Raw genomic sequence first — 13,643 nt, forward strand, 5'->3', positions numbered from 1 at the left:
GACAAGGGTTGTAAGTTATGCCCTGGGGGCATATAAGGTTTTTTATGGAAAGCGTTGTCGTAGAAACTTTAAAAAAAGCTCATTTGATTGGAAATTGAAATGGCTAGTGCCCTTTTTAATAGTCGAAAGTGATTGGCGGGCAACTAACCCCCCTTCCACACTCATCATTTTCCCAGACACATCCAATCAAAATTTTGAGATAGCCATTTTGTTCAGCGTAGCTGATTTACAGATTGAGATTATGTTTTTGAGGAGGACACTCCCCCCACAGCCCTCAGGGTCAGGGGTGTAAGCTATGCCCTGGGGGCATATAAGGTTTTTATTGAAAGCTTTTTCGTAGAATTTGAAAAGGAGCTCATTCGATTGGAAATTCAAAGGTCTAGTGCCCTTTTTAATAGTCGAAAGTGGCAACTAACCCCTCTCTCACGCCCACTTTTTCCCCAAACACATCCATTCAAAATTTTTAGATAGCGATTTTGTTCAACATATTTAAAAGTTTTAGAAATTAGGTCTTTGAGGATGATAACCCCCCCTCAGAGCCCTCGGGTTAAGGGTAAGTAAGTTTTGCCCTGGGGGCATATAAGGTTTTTGTAGATAATAATGCTGTGGAAGCTTCAAGAAGGGCTCATTCGACTGGAAATTAGAAGGGCTTGTGCCCTTTTTAATAGTCAAAAGTGATTGGAGGATAACTAACACCCCTCTCACGCCCACCGTTTCCCAAAACACATCCAATCAAAAGTTGAAATAGCAATTTTCTTCAATGTAGTTAAAAGTTCTGGAAATTAGGTCTTTGAGGATGACAACCACCCTAACAGCCCTTAGGGTAAGGGTTGTAATTTATGCCCCGGGGGCATATAAAGTGTTTATAGAAAGCGTCGTAGAAACTCAAAAAGGGCTCATTCGATTGGAAATCGAGAGGCCTAGTGCTCTTTTTAACAGTCGAAAGTGATTGGAAGGCTTGACATTTTTATAGTAAAGATCGATGTGGTTTTAATGTATTATTTTTATTTGTTCTCGTTGTTATTACGTTTTTCGAAGACCAGGGCACTTCGTATCGAAGGAGTTGTCGTAGGAACTTCTAAAAGGGCTCATTCGATTGAAAATAGAAAGGGCTGATGCTCTTTTTAATAGTCGAAACTGATTGGAGCGTAACTAGTCCCCCTCCCATGCCCACCCTCCCATTTGCTCATTATGTTTTAAAACTAAATGTTGCCTTAAGATTAAATAAAATGCACTGTGTTGATGCTAATTCCCAATAAGGCATCTCAGCAGTATCCCAAGAACGACTGAGTGTATTATGTTCAAACTTTCGGGGCTACTTCTGCTCTTAAATAATAACCAAATCAAAATAGCGCAAGTGTATCCAAGCTATCAAAGAAAGTAAGCAGATTTTTTTTGCGAATGGTATCCAGTTTTCCATTTCAGGTTAACTAGAGGAGGTATGAAACTAAATTAAACAGTACTATTTGTGTCCAGATTTTTAAAAGGGTGTATGTTGTTAAAAATTGCTGAAAATTTTTCTCAAGCATACAAATAGCAGGCCAACTATAAAGTCTTCAAAAAAATGAAAAGATTTAAAGTATTATTTTCTTCTTCCCTGAAAAGACTATGTCAACATAAAACGAACAGAAATTAATTAAAAAAAACATTTCCCACAAAATAAGTTTTTCAAAGAAAAGTAAAGAACTCCATTAAACAAAAAATGAGCAAAAATAAAATCAAATAATGTACCAAGAGTGAAACTACCACAAATCAGCATCGATAAATAAATGAAACCCAAAACGAACAGAAATTACAATAAATAACCGAGTGAAACTCAAAACGAGCAGAAATTAACGTGAGTAGGGCTCAAAACCCCTATGCCTTCCCAAGGCCAGAACATAATTTGCATTTTACTGAAAAAATACAAATGAATGTCAGTTGTCAGTTTAGTATACATAATATTGATATCTATTAATTAAACTGTTAATATTATTTGATTTATTAAAGTTATAAAAGTAAAAACATTTATATTTTTTTCAGTAAAGTGCAAATTGAAAGACAAAAGATATGAAAGACAAAAGATATTGAAAGACAAAAGATGAAAGACAAAAGAAGCAGAAGAAAAAATGTAAATAGATTGTAGATTTAAGAGTGGTTTAGGTGAAGAACGGTTGGTGTCCATAACCAGACGCCGTGTTTTATTATACATGACAGCTATGTCCGTTGTCCGTTATCCGTTGTACCAGGGCCGTTGATTTTGAATTTAAGATCGAGTATTTTGTAGTAGAGACCGGTTGACAAGTAATGAGGGGATTGAAATCTGACCGGATAGTAGGGGTAGGAGGAATGCAGATATTATGTGAAGAACGAAGGCTATATGGAGCTAAAGCAGAAATAGACACAGGAGTTTTAGAAGATATTTTGTAAGATTGGCATGAAGCTGATGAAAGACAAAAGAAGCACAAGAAAGAATGTAAATAGATTGTAGATTTAAGGGCGGTTTAGGTGAGGAACGATTGGCGTCCATAACCAGACGCCATGCTTTATTATACATGACAGCTATGTCCGTTGTCCGTTGTATCAAGGCCGTTGATTTTGAATTGAAAATCGAGTATTTTGTAGCAGAGACCTGTTGACAAGTAATGAGGGGATTGAAATATGCCCGTATATTAGGGGTAGGAGTAATGCAGATATTATGTGAAGAGCAAAGGCTATATGGAGCTAAATCAGAAATAAACACAGGAATTTGTTGAAGATATTTTGAAATATTGCCATGAAACTGATGAAAGACAAAAGAAGCACAAGAAAGAATGTAAATAGACTGTAGATTTAAGAGCGGTTTAGGTGAGGAACGGTTGGTGTCCATAACCAGAGGCCGTGCTTTATTATGCATGACAGCTATGTCCGTTGTACCGACTCTGTTGATTTTAAATTGAAAATCAAGTATTTTGTAGCAGACACCTGTTGACAAGTAATGAGGGGATTGAAATCTGCCCGCATTTTAGGGGTAGGAGGAATGCAGATATTATGTGAAGAACGAAGGTTATATGGAGCTAAAGCAGAAATAAACACAGGAGTTTTTTGAAGAGATTTGGGAATATTGGCATGAAGCTGATGAAAGACAAAAGAAGCAGAAGAAAGAATGTAAATAAACTGTAGATTTAAGAGCGGTTTAGGTGAAGAACGGTTGGTATCCATAACAAGACGCCGTGCTTTAGTATATATGACAGCTATGTCCGTTGTTCGTTATCCGTTGTACCGAGGCCATTGATTTTGAATTGAAATCGAGTATTTTGTAGAAGACACCTGTTGACAAGTTATGAGGGGAGTGAAATCTGCCCGCATATTAGGGGTAGGAGTTATGCAGATACTATATGAAGAACGAAGGCTATATGGAGCTAAATCAAAAGTAAACACAGAAGTTTTTTTGAAGAGATTTTGGAATATTACCATGAAACTGATGAAAGACAAAAGAAGCACAAGAAAGAATGTAAATAGACTGTAGATTTAAGAGCGGTTTAGGTGAAGAACGGTTGGTGTCCATAACCAGACACCGCGTTTTATTATACATGAAAGCTATGTCCGTTGTCCGTTGTACCGAGTCCGTTGATTTTGAATTGAAAATCAAGTATTTTGTAGTAGACACCTGTTGACAAGTAATGAGGGGATTGAAATCTGCCCGCATTTTAGGGGTAGGAGGAATGCAGATATTATGTGAAGTTCGAAGGTTTTATGGAGCTGAATCAGAAATAAACACAGGAGTTTTTTGAAGAGATTTGGGAATATTGGCATGAAGCTGATGAAAGACAAAAGAAGCAGAAGAAAGAATGTAAATAGATTGTAGATTTAAGAGTGTTTAGGTGTGAAACGGTTGGTGTCCATAACCAGAGGCCGTGCTTTATTATACATGACAGCTATGTTCGTTGTCCGTTATCCGTTGAAAAAGAAGCAGAAGAAAAAATATAAATAGATTGTAGATTTAAGAGTGGTTTAGGTGAAGAACGGTTGGTGTCCATAACCAGACGCCGTGTTTTATTATACATGACAGCTATGTCCGTTGTCCGTTATCCGTTGTACCAGGGCCGTTGATTTTGAATTGAATATAGAGTATTTTGTAGTAGAGACCTGTTGACAAGTAATGAGGGGATTGAAATCTGCCCGTATATTAGGGGTAGGAGTAATGCAGATATTATGTGAAGAACGAAGGCTATATGGAGCTAAATCAGAAATAAACACAGGAGTTTTTTGAAGATATTTTGGAATATTGCCATGAAACTGATGAAAGACAAAAGAAGTACAAGAAAGAATGTAAATAGACTGTAGATTTAAGAGCGGTTTAGGTGAGGAACGGTTGGTGTCCATGACCCGACGCCGTACTTTATTATGCATGACAGCTATGTCCGTTGTCCGTTGTACCGAGTCCGTTGATTTTGAATTGAAAATCTCGTATTTTGTAGTAGACACCTGTTGACAAGGAATGAGAGGATTGAAATCTGCCCACATTTTAGGGGTAGGAGGAATGCAGATATTATGTGAAGAATGAAGGTTATATGGAGCTGAATCAGAAATAAACACAGGAGTTTTTTGAAGAGATTTGGGAATATTGGCATGAAGCTGATGAAAGACAAAAGAAGCAGAAGAAAGAATGTAAATAAACTGTAGATTTAAGAGCGGTTTAGGTGAAGAACGGTTGGTTTCCATAACCAGACGCCGTGTTGATTTTAATTGAAAATCAAGTATTTTGTAGTAGACAGCTGTTGACAAGTAAGGAGGGGTTGAGTTTTTTGAAGATATTTTGGAATATTGCCATGAAGCTGATGAAAAGACAAAAGAAACACAAGAAAGAATGTAAATAAACTGTAGATTTAAGAGTGGTTTAGGTGAGAAACGGTTGGTGTCCATAACCAGACGCCGTGCTTCATTATGCATGACAGCTATGTCCGTTGTCCGTTGTACCGAGGCCGTTGATTTTGAATTGAAAATCGAGTATTTTGTAGTAGAGACCTGTTGACGAGAAATGAGGGGATTGAAATCTGCCCGCATAGTAGGAGTAGGAAAAATGCAGATATTATGTGAAGAATGAAGGCTATATGGAGCTAAAGCAGAAATAAACACAGGAGTTTTTTGAAGAGATTTGGGAATATTGGCATGAAGCTGATGAAAGACAAAAGAAGCAGAAGAAAGAATGTAAATAGATTGTAGATTTAAGAGCGGTTTAGGTGAAGAACGGTTGGTATCCATAACAAGACGCCGTGCTTTATTATACATGACAGCTATGTCCGTTGTCCGTTATCCGTTGTACCGAGGCCGTTGATTTTGAATTGGAAATCGAGTATTTTGTAGTAGAAACCTGTTGACATGTAATGAGGGGATTGAAATCTGCCCGCATATTAGGGATAGGAGTAATGCAGATATTATGTGAAGAATGAAGGCTATATGGAGCTAAAGCAGAAATAAACACAGGAGTTTTTTGAAGAGATTTGGGAATATTGGCATGAAGCTGATGAAAGACAAAAGAAGCAGAAGAAAGAATGTAAATAGACTATAGATTTACGAGCGGTTTTGGTGAGGAACGGTTGGTGTCCATAATCAGACGCCGTGCTTTATTATGCATGACAGAAAGTGGCCGGAGTGTAGAAGGAAAAGTAGACATCCATACAATGGGGCAATACGAAACATATAATTGGACAAGGCAGAAAAAAAGAAGCTTCAGAATAGATCCAAGAAATGTGTGTTGGAGTTTTCGAAGGATGCCCAAACTGCGTGAGTCTTTTATACCTCAAACTCAGAAACAGAGTTCAAGACCATTTACTTTAAACATAGGGGTCTAAGACAGGCTCTGAAATTGTAACGAGAAGTTTCAGAGCTTGCAGAGGAAGCAGTTGTCTTCCCTATATTAGCAAAATAAGAGGTAAGCTCTAGCTGAACATCTTCTTCTCCTTGGACGGTTTTACCATCGACTATTAGCGCTGTTGGAACTGAAGGCAAGTGGGGAGTAGGTCTAAGAACCGAATTAATTAAATACCATGTCTTCCTAACATCCTTTTCACATTCAAAAAATTTCCTATGATAATACTGAGGCTTAGCCTTCTGACACAGAAAATTAAATATACTGCCGTGGGCCTTGAACCGTTGATGATGAGCCACAGACGATGAAGCCTTGTAAAGCTTCCACAAATAATTTTTCCTTTCCCAACTTTTATGGAGACCTGGAGTTATCCATGGATTCAGTGGTGCTATGTTTTTCTAAGTATGGGGCGCTGGACCCTGATGGCAAACTTCTAGGATAGCTTCTTTCACTAAATCATAAAAAAAAATCAAAAGAGCAGTTAAAATCCGATTCAGTAACCAAACTATCCCATGGCTGATCAGTCAGAAGAGAATTAAGTAAACTCAGATCATTATCACCAAAACGAAAAAATGGGAGATTGGATGGTGATGCTATACCCAGCGCTTGATCAGCGCTCTTATAGCGGGAAAATGATCAGAAATATCACTATTCAGCACCTATCTAAGACATCTAGTGACGAAAAAATATTATCAATAAGAGACGCATGCGTCTCAGTAGCTCGGGTTGGTATACAAACTGAAGGTAGAGTTCCCGAAGAGAGCATCATCGACAAAAAATCTATAGCTGAAGCAGAATTTTGATCCAGCAGGTTGAGGTTGAAATCGCCCATAAGGATTTGTTCACAGGGATGCTTCTGGACTGAGTCCAAAACCTTTTCCAGAATTTTCTTAAACGAAGTAATAGATCCACTAGGGGACCTGTAAACCAAACCCACAGCTAAATCCTTACAACCTGACTTAATCTCAATAAAAAGGGATTCAAAGATTCTTTCCTCATTTCTGTTCAAGTTACTTCAGACAGTGTGTGCCAGACAATCAGCAAAAGAAAGGGCAATCCCACCTCTCGCCGTCTCTTTCATGTTCAGCCTCTCCATCCTATATCTTGGAATATCTAAAAGCATATCTTTATTTGAATCCAGGAAAGTTTCACATAATCCAATAATATCAGGAGTTTCACCACTAACGATTCGTTTCAGCTCATCAATGGACGAGCGAAGTCCCTGAATGTTAGGTGAAGCATAGAGAAAATACCATCTCGTTTAGAGGAGGCAGAACCACTTAATTGTGAAACATACTTACTTTTAATTGCCGAATTAGGATCATTATTTTTCTGATTCCTACTTAATTGTTATTCTTCTTATTCCGACTGAATTATGAATTATGCTTCCAATATCTAAAGGGTTATTTTGTAACTCTACAAAACGTCCCCCGAAAGAGTTGATACCACCCTGGTCACCAAAAGAAGTAGTCAATTTACTTACGGTGGATGCCATAATATCAATCAGCATAATAAGCCATTTTTATGTATGTCTATTGATATCAAAATTTCGTTTTTTAGAGTTTCGGCCACTATTAAGCCGCGTCGCTCCTTACTTACAGTTCTTTACCACGAAATGTTTGATAGTGTTATTTATCTTTGCACGAAATTTAAAAAAAACAAGTTTTTTTGTAACTAAAAGTAAGGAGCAACATTAAAACGAACAGAAGTTATTCCGTATAATGAAAGGGGCTGTCCCCTCCTCAACGCTTCGCTCTTTACGCTAAAGTTAGACTATTTCTCACAGCTCTATTTTTTAAAACAATAAAAACTTTAGCGTAAAGAGCGAGGCGTTGAGGAGGGACAACCCCTTTCATATACAGAATAGTTTCTGTTCGTTTTAAGTTTTAATTTTGCTCCTTACTTTCAGTTAAAAAAACTTTTTTTTATATAATTTTTGAACGTTTTTTGAATTATTGGAGGTTTTGATTTTGGCTCACCGTACATGAATAATCAAAAAAAATTGCATATTAATTTTACTTTCATTTGGTTAAATGGCTTTCTCGAAACTTGTTTAATTTTATTTACGAATATTTTTATTAGTAATAAATATACGTTACTTACGAATTAACTTACGTAACGAACTTCTATATTCATATATTTTTAATACGTACATTAGGGGGTTCGCCGCCTAGTCAATACCTCGCTCTTTAAGCTAAAGTTCGAATTTTGATCCAATTATTTAAAAATTACCACTTAAACACAACGGCCGTTAATTAGAATAATTAAATCTTAGGAAAGTAATAAAAAAAATTGGGAGTAACTAGTGTGTTTTGGAATCGGGGGCGAACCCGATCATATACTTAAAAATTTATGCTTATTTCAAGTTTTGATGTTACTCCTTACATTCAGTTGATAAATCTGTTTATTTTTTATTCAATTTCTGATCGTTTTTTTAATTATGCTGGGAAATCCGACACCCCCTTCATAGCAATGTCCCTTCCCCCATGCAAACTTCCTCAATGGAAAGATCCTCCCACATAACCCCCGACCCCTCCACCCACCACCCGAAGAAATCCCCCTGAAAACGTCTGTATACTTCCCATTAACCAATACTATATGTAAACACTGGGTAAAGTTCACAACTTTCAGCCCTCCCCCCGGGGACTTTGGGGGATTGAGTCATCCTAAAAGACACATTTATTATGTTTTCGACCATGCTGAACAAAACGGCTATCTCAAAATTTTGATCGGGTTACTTTGGAAAAAAATGAGCGTGAGAGGGGGCCTATTTGCCCTCCATGGTCTCTTAAAGAGAGCACCTCAACTTTTAATTTGCGTTTGAATGAGCCCTCCCACGGTATTCTAGGACCACTGGGGCGATTCGATCACCCCTGGGAAAAAACAACAACAAATAAACACGCATCCGTGATCTTTCTTCTGGCAAAAAATACATAATTCCACATTTTAGTAGATAGGAGCTTGAAACCTCTACAGTAGAGTTGTCTGATACGCTGAATCTGACGGTGTGATTTTCATTAAGGTTCTATAGCTTTTAGGGGGTCTTCCCTCCTTTTTTCAAAAATCAGCCAAGTTTTCTTAGGCACGTAACTTTTGATGGGTAGGACTAAACTTGATGAAACTTATATATTTGAAATCAGTATTAAAATCTGATTCTTTTGATGTATCTATTGGTGTCAAAATCCCGTTTTTTAGAGTTTCGGTTACTATTGAGCCGGGTCGCTCCTTACTTACCGTTCGTTACCACGAACTGTTTGATAAGAAACAATGCGATTAGCTTACTATAAAATGTCACAAAAATAAACAAACCGAAGTAAAGTGCACTCTTTTACACGGAAGCATTGATCAGTAAACTCTTTTTTCCTCTTTGGTTTGACATCAAAGCCGGGCCAGCAGGTTGCGTTGGTTTCGTAATTTAAACTTCTAAATTAAGAAAAAAGGTTACAAGATTAGGGCTGCAGGAGGGGGGGACCCTTCTTCTCCACTAGGCCAGACTCTCCTTCTCTCAAGTTGATTGGGTTTCTGGAATTAAATGAAGCAAGATAACAACTTACTTAAAAAACGGCTCTAAACTCATCAATGACTTATGATTCGCAAATTCACTGAAGTGTAGGGAGAGAAATTATTCAAAATCTAGGGGGGCAATTTTGTTATTGTTTCAGTATTTTTTCAGTAAAAATACAAAAAAAAATTGTCAATTAAAATGCAGAAAAAGGTATTTCAAAATGTAGGGGAGAAGAAAATCTTGGAGGTGGGGTAAGCGAATGACAACCCCCTGTGGGACTCCCTACATGCAGATACGAAACATGTTTCAACTTCCGGTCTTATTTACGCAGCCTACGTTTCCATGGGACTTCAAATCTGTAAAAAAAAAAAAATTAAATGAAAATAAACTGTTCAATTACAATGTAATTGAATAATAATGGTTTAGGAGAAAGGTATTTCCCTCTTTTGAGATTTCAGATTTTGGTATATTTTTGTGTATTTTTACATGTTATTTATGTTTCGCTTGTCTTTTCTGATATAGACGGCATTGGCCCAGGGGGAGGGGGATGGGGGATCCCCCCCTAAAGGACCTTACAAAGGACTTTTGTCAGGCGAAGCCCAACAAAAGTCGCTATCTTCCGGCGCAAAGTGAAGCTTCTGGAAGGGATTTCGTCAGGCGAAGCCCGACGAAACTTACTACTTCATGTGCGCGAAGTTGACAGAAACCTATTGACCCCCTAAAAAACGACTAGTAGAGCAGAGCCCTTCAAAACTTGTTATTTTGTTGGTCCAATGTAATGTCATAAAAGACTTTCGTCGGGCGAAGAAAAACAAAATTTACTGCTTCATCTGCGCAAAGTCAACAGAAACCTAATGTCCCTCTAGAAAACGACTTGTTGAGCCGAGCCCTACAAACCTTAATATATAGTTGGTCCAATCTAATGTCATTAAAGACTTCCGTCGGGCGAAGGACTACGAAATTTACTGCTTTATCTGCGGGAAGTAAACAAAAACTTAATATATTTCGGTCCATTACTATGTCATAAAAGACTTCCGTTGGGCAAAGATAACGAAATTGACGGCGCCATCTGCGTAAAAGTTTGCAGAAACCTATTTGTCACATAGAAAGTGACTTGTCGGGTGGAGCCTTGCAAAACTTGATATTTTTTAACGGGTCGGTTAGCCGGGACAACTCTAGTGGCTCTACTGAGAAAAACCTTGTTGCGAAATATTGTTGTTTCTTTCCAAAATATCGGAAACAGCTGACATATTTTTGCCTTATTCTCTGACACTGCTAAGGATGTCTATCACGAAATTTCAGCAGATATCCTAGTTGTAAGTTTACGATTTGATAGGATGGACTCCCAAAGTCTGGGCAGAATCTTGCTTTAAACGAAAATTTGATCTACTTGCGTCAGTTTGATAAAGGGTAGTAAACTTTAAATAGGTTGATTGAAACACTCAATAATTTTTTATAAACAAGGAAATGATAATAAAGGGATAATTTAATTAGGGATAATTGAAAAATATATCCTTAATTTTTAATTATATATGATAAAAAGATAAGTTATCCTGAAGGGCTGTGAACATGCCCTTTTAATATGCAAACATTTTGTATTTTTACCTGATTTAATTTTGTTTTTGGGAATTAGAGGACATGGCCGGTAAGTGGTCTTTCTTACAGAATTAATTTAAAAAGCTTTTTCCACAAAATAAATTTTTCAAAGAAAAGTAAAGAACTCCATTAAACAAAAAATGAGCAAAAATAAAATCAAATAATCTACCAAGCGTGAATCTACCACAAATCAGCATCAATAAATAAATGAACTCAAAACGAACAGAAATTACAATAATTAACCGAGTCAAACTCAAAACGAGCAGAAATTAACATAAGTTGGGCGCAAAACCCCTATGCATTCCCAAGGCCAGAACAAAATTTGCACTTTACTGAAAAAATATAAATGGTTTTACTTTTATAACTTTAATAAATCAAATAATATTAACATTTTGATTACTAAATATCAGTATATATATATTAAACTGACAATGCACATTCATTTGTATTCACATTCATATTCATTTCAATAACCCTTGCCCTGAAGACTGTGGGGGGAGTGTCCTGCTCAAAAGCATAATTTCCTGAACTTTGAACTGCGAGGAACAAAATGGCTATCTCAAAATCTTTATTGGATGTGTTTGGAGAAATGGTGGGCGTGGAAGAGGTGTCGGTTGCTTTCCAATCACTTTCAACTATTAAAAAGGGCACTAGCCCTTTGAATTTCCAAGCGAATGAGCCTTTTTTAAAGTTTCTACGAAAACGCCTTCTATGAAAAACCTTATATGCCCCCTGGGCATAACTTACAACCCTTGCCCTAAGGGCTGTAGGGGACCGTCCCCAAAAACATAATTTCGATCTGGAAATCATCTACGCTGAACAAAATGGCTATCTCAAAATTTTGATGGGATGTGTTTAGGGAAATGGTGGGCATGGTAGGGCCGTTAGTCGCTATCCAATCACTTTCAACTATTAAAAAGGCACTAGCCCTTTCAATTTCCAATTGAATGAGCCCTTTTGAAGTTTCTACGACAACGCTTTCAATAAAAACTTTATATGCCCCTGGGCATAACTTACAACCCTTGCACTGAGGGCTCTGAGGCGGTTATCATCCTAAAAGACCAAATTTCCAGAACTTTCAACTACGTTGAACCAAATCGATATCTCAAAATTTTAATTCGATGTGTTTGGGAAAATGGTGGGCGTGAGAGGGGCGTTAGTCGCTATCCAATCACTTTCAACTATTAAAAAAGGCACTAGCTCTTTCAATTTCCAATTGAATGAGCCCTTTTGAAGTTTCTACGAAAACGCTTTCAATAAAAACTTATATATGCCCCCAGGGCATAAAGTACAACCCTTGCCCTGAGGGCTGTGGGGGGAGGAGCGGTCATCCTTAAATACCTAATTTCCAAACCTTTCAACTACGTTGAATAAAATGGCTTTCTAAAAATTTTGATTGGATGTGTTTTGGGAAAAGATGGGCGTGAGACGGGGGGGGGGGCTATTTGTCCTCAAATCACTTTCGACTATTAAAAGGGTACTAGCCCTTTGAATTTCAAATCGAATGAGCCCTTTTTCAAGTTTATACGACAAAGATTTCAATAAAAACCTTATATGCCCCCATGGCATAACTTATAATGCTTGCCCAGAGGGTTGTGGGGAGTGTCCTCCTCAAAAATATATTTTTTATCTAGAAATAAACTAAGCTGAACAAAATGGCTATCTCAAAATTTTTATTGGATGTGCTTGGGGAAATGATGGGCGTGAAAGGGGGCTAGTTGCCCATCATTCCCCCAAACACATCCAATCAAAATTTTGAGATAACCATTTTGTTCAGCGTAGTTGATTTCCAAATAGAAAGTATATTTTTGAGGAGGACACTCCCCCATAACCCTGAGGGCAACGATTATAAGTTATGTCCTGGAGGCATATAAGGCTTTTATTTCAACTTTTGTCGTAGGAACTTGAAAAAGGGCTAGTTCAATTTGAAATTCAAAGGGCTAGTACCCTTTTTAATAGTTGAAAGTGATTTGAGGGCAACTAACCCCCCTCTCACGCCCAACTTTTCCTCAAAAACTTCCAATCAAAATTTTTAGATAGCTATTTTATTCAACGTAGTTGAAAGTTCTGGAAATTAGGTCTGTAAGGATGACAACCCCTCCTATCACAGTCCTCAGGGCAAGGGTTGTAACTTATGCCCTGGGGCATAAAAAGTTTTTATTGAAAGGGTTGTCGTAGAAACTTCAAAAGGGCTCATTCAATTGGAAATTGAAAGGGTTAGTGCCTTTTTTAATAGTTGAAAGTGATTGGAAAGCGATTAACGCCCCTCTCACGCCTACCATTTTCCAAAACACATCCAATCAAAATTTTGAGATATCCATTTTGTTTAACGTAGTTGAAAGTTCTGGAAATTAGGTCTTTTAGGATGATAAACCCCTCAGAGCCATCAGTACAAGGGTTGTAAGAGTAGGAGAAGGATAATTACTCCAGACGGGGCACCTCTGCTGCCATCTATAACCATTCTAACTGTACAAGACCACATCCTCTATCTAGGCCAATCAGGGACTCAGAAATACTGTCGAGAGTGACGCAATATGTTCACTGAATACGAGCATGACAATGTTATTGATCCCTGTTTGTACAAGATCACGTGTGTCTTTCTAGGCCAATCACGGGAGTCGGAAATACTAACGGTACAAGATCATTGACACCTATTTCTAGGTCAATGGATTTACGTAAGGTTTCTCTTCATTTCATTACAATTCAGCCTTG

Source organism: Artemia sp. Qi Xiang Cuo, chromosome 14 (assembly GCF_049724085.1).
Source record: "Artemia sp. Qi Xiang Cuo chromosome 14, ASM4972408v1, whole genome shotgun sequence".
Classification (NCBI taxonomy): domain Eukaryota; kingdom Metazoa; phylum Arthropoda; class Branchiopoda; order Anostraca; family Artemiidae; genus Artemia; species Artemia sp. Qi Xiang Cuo.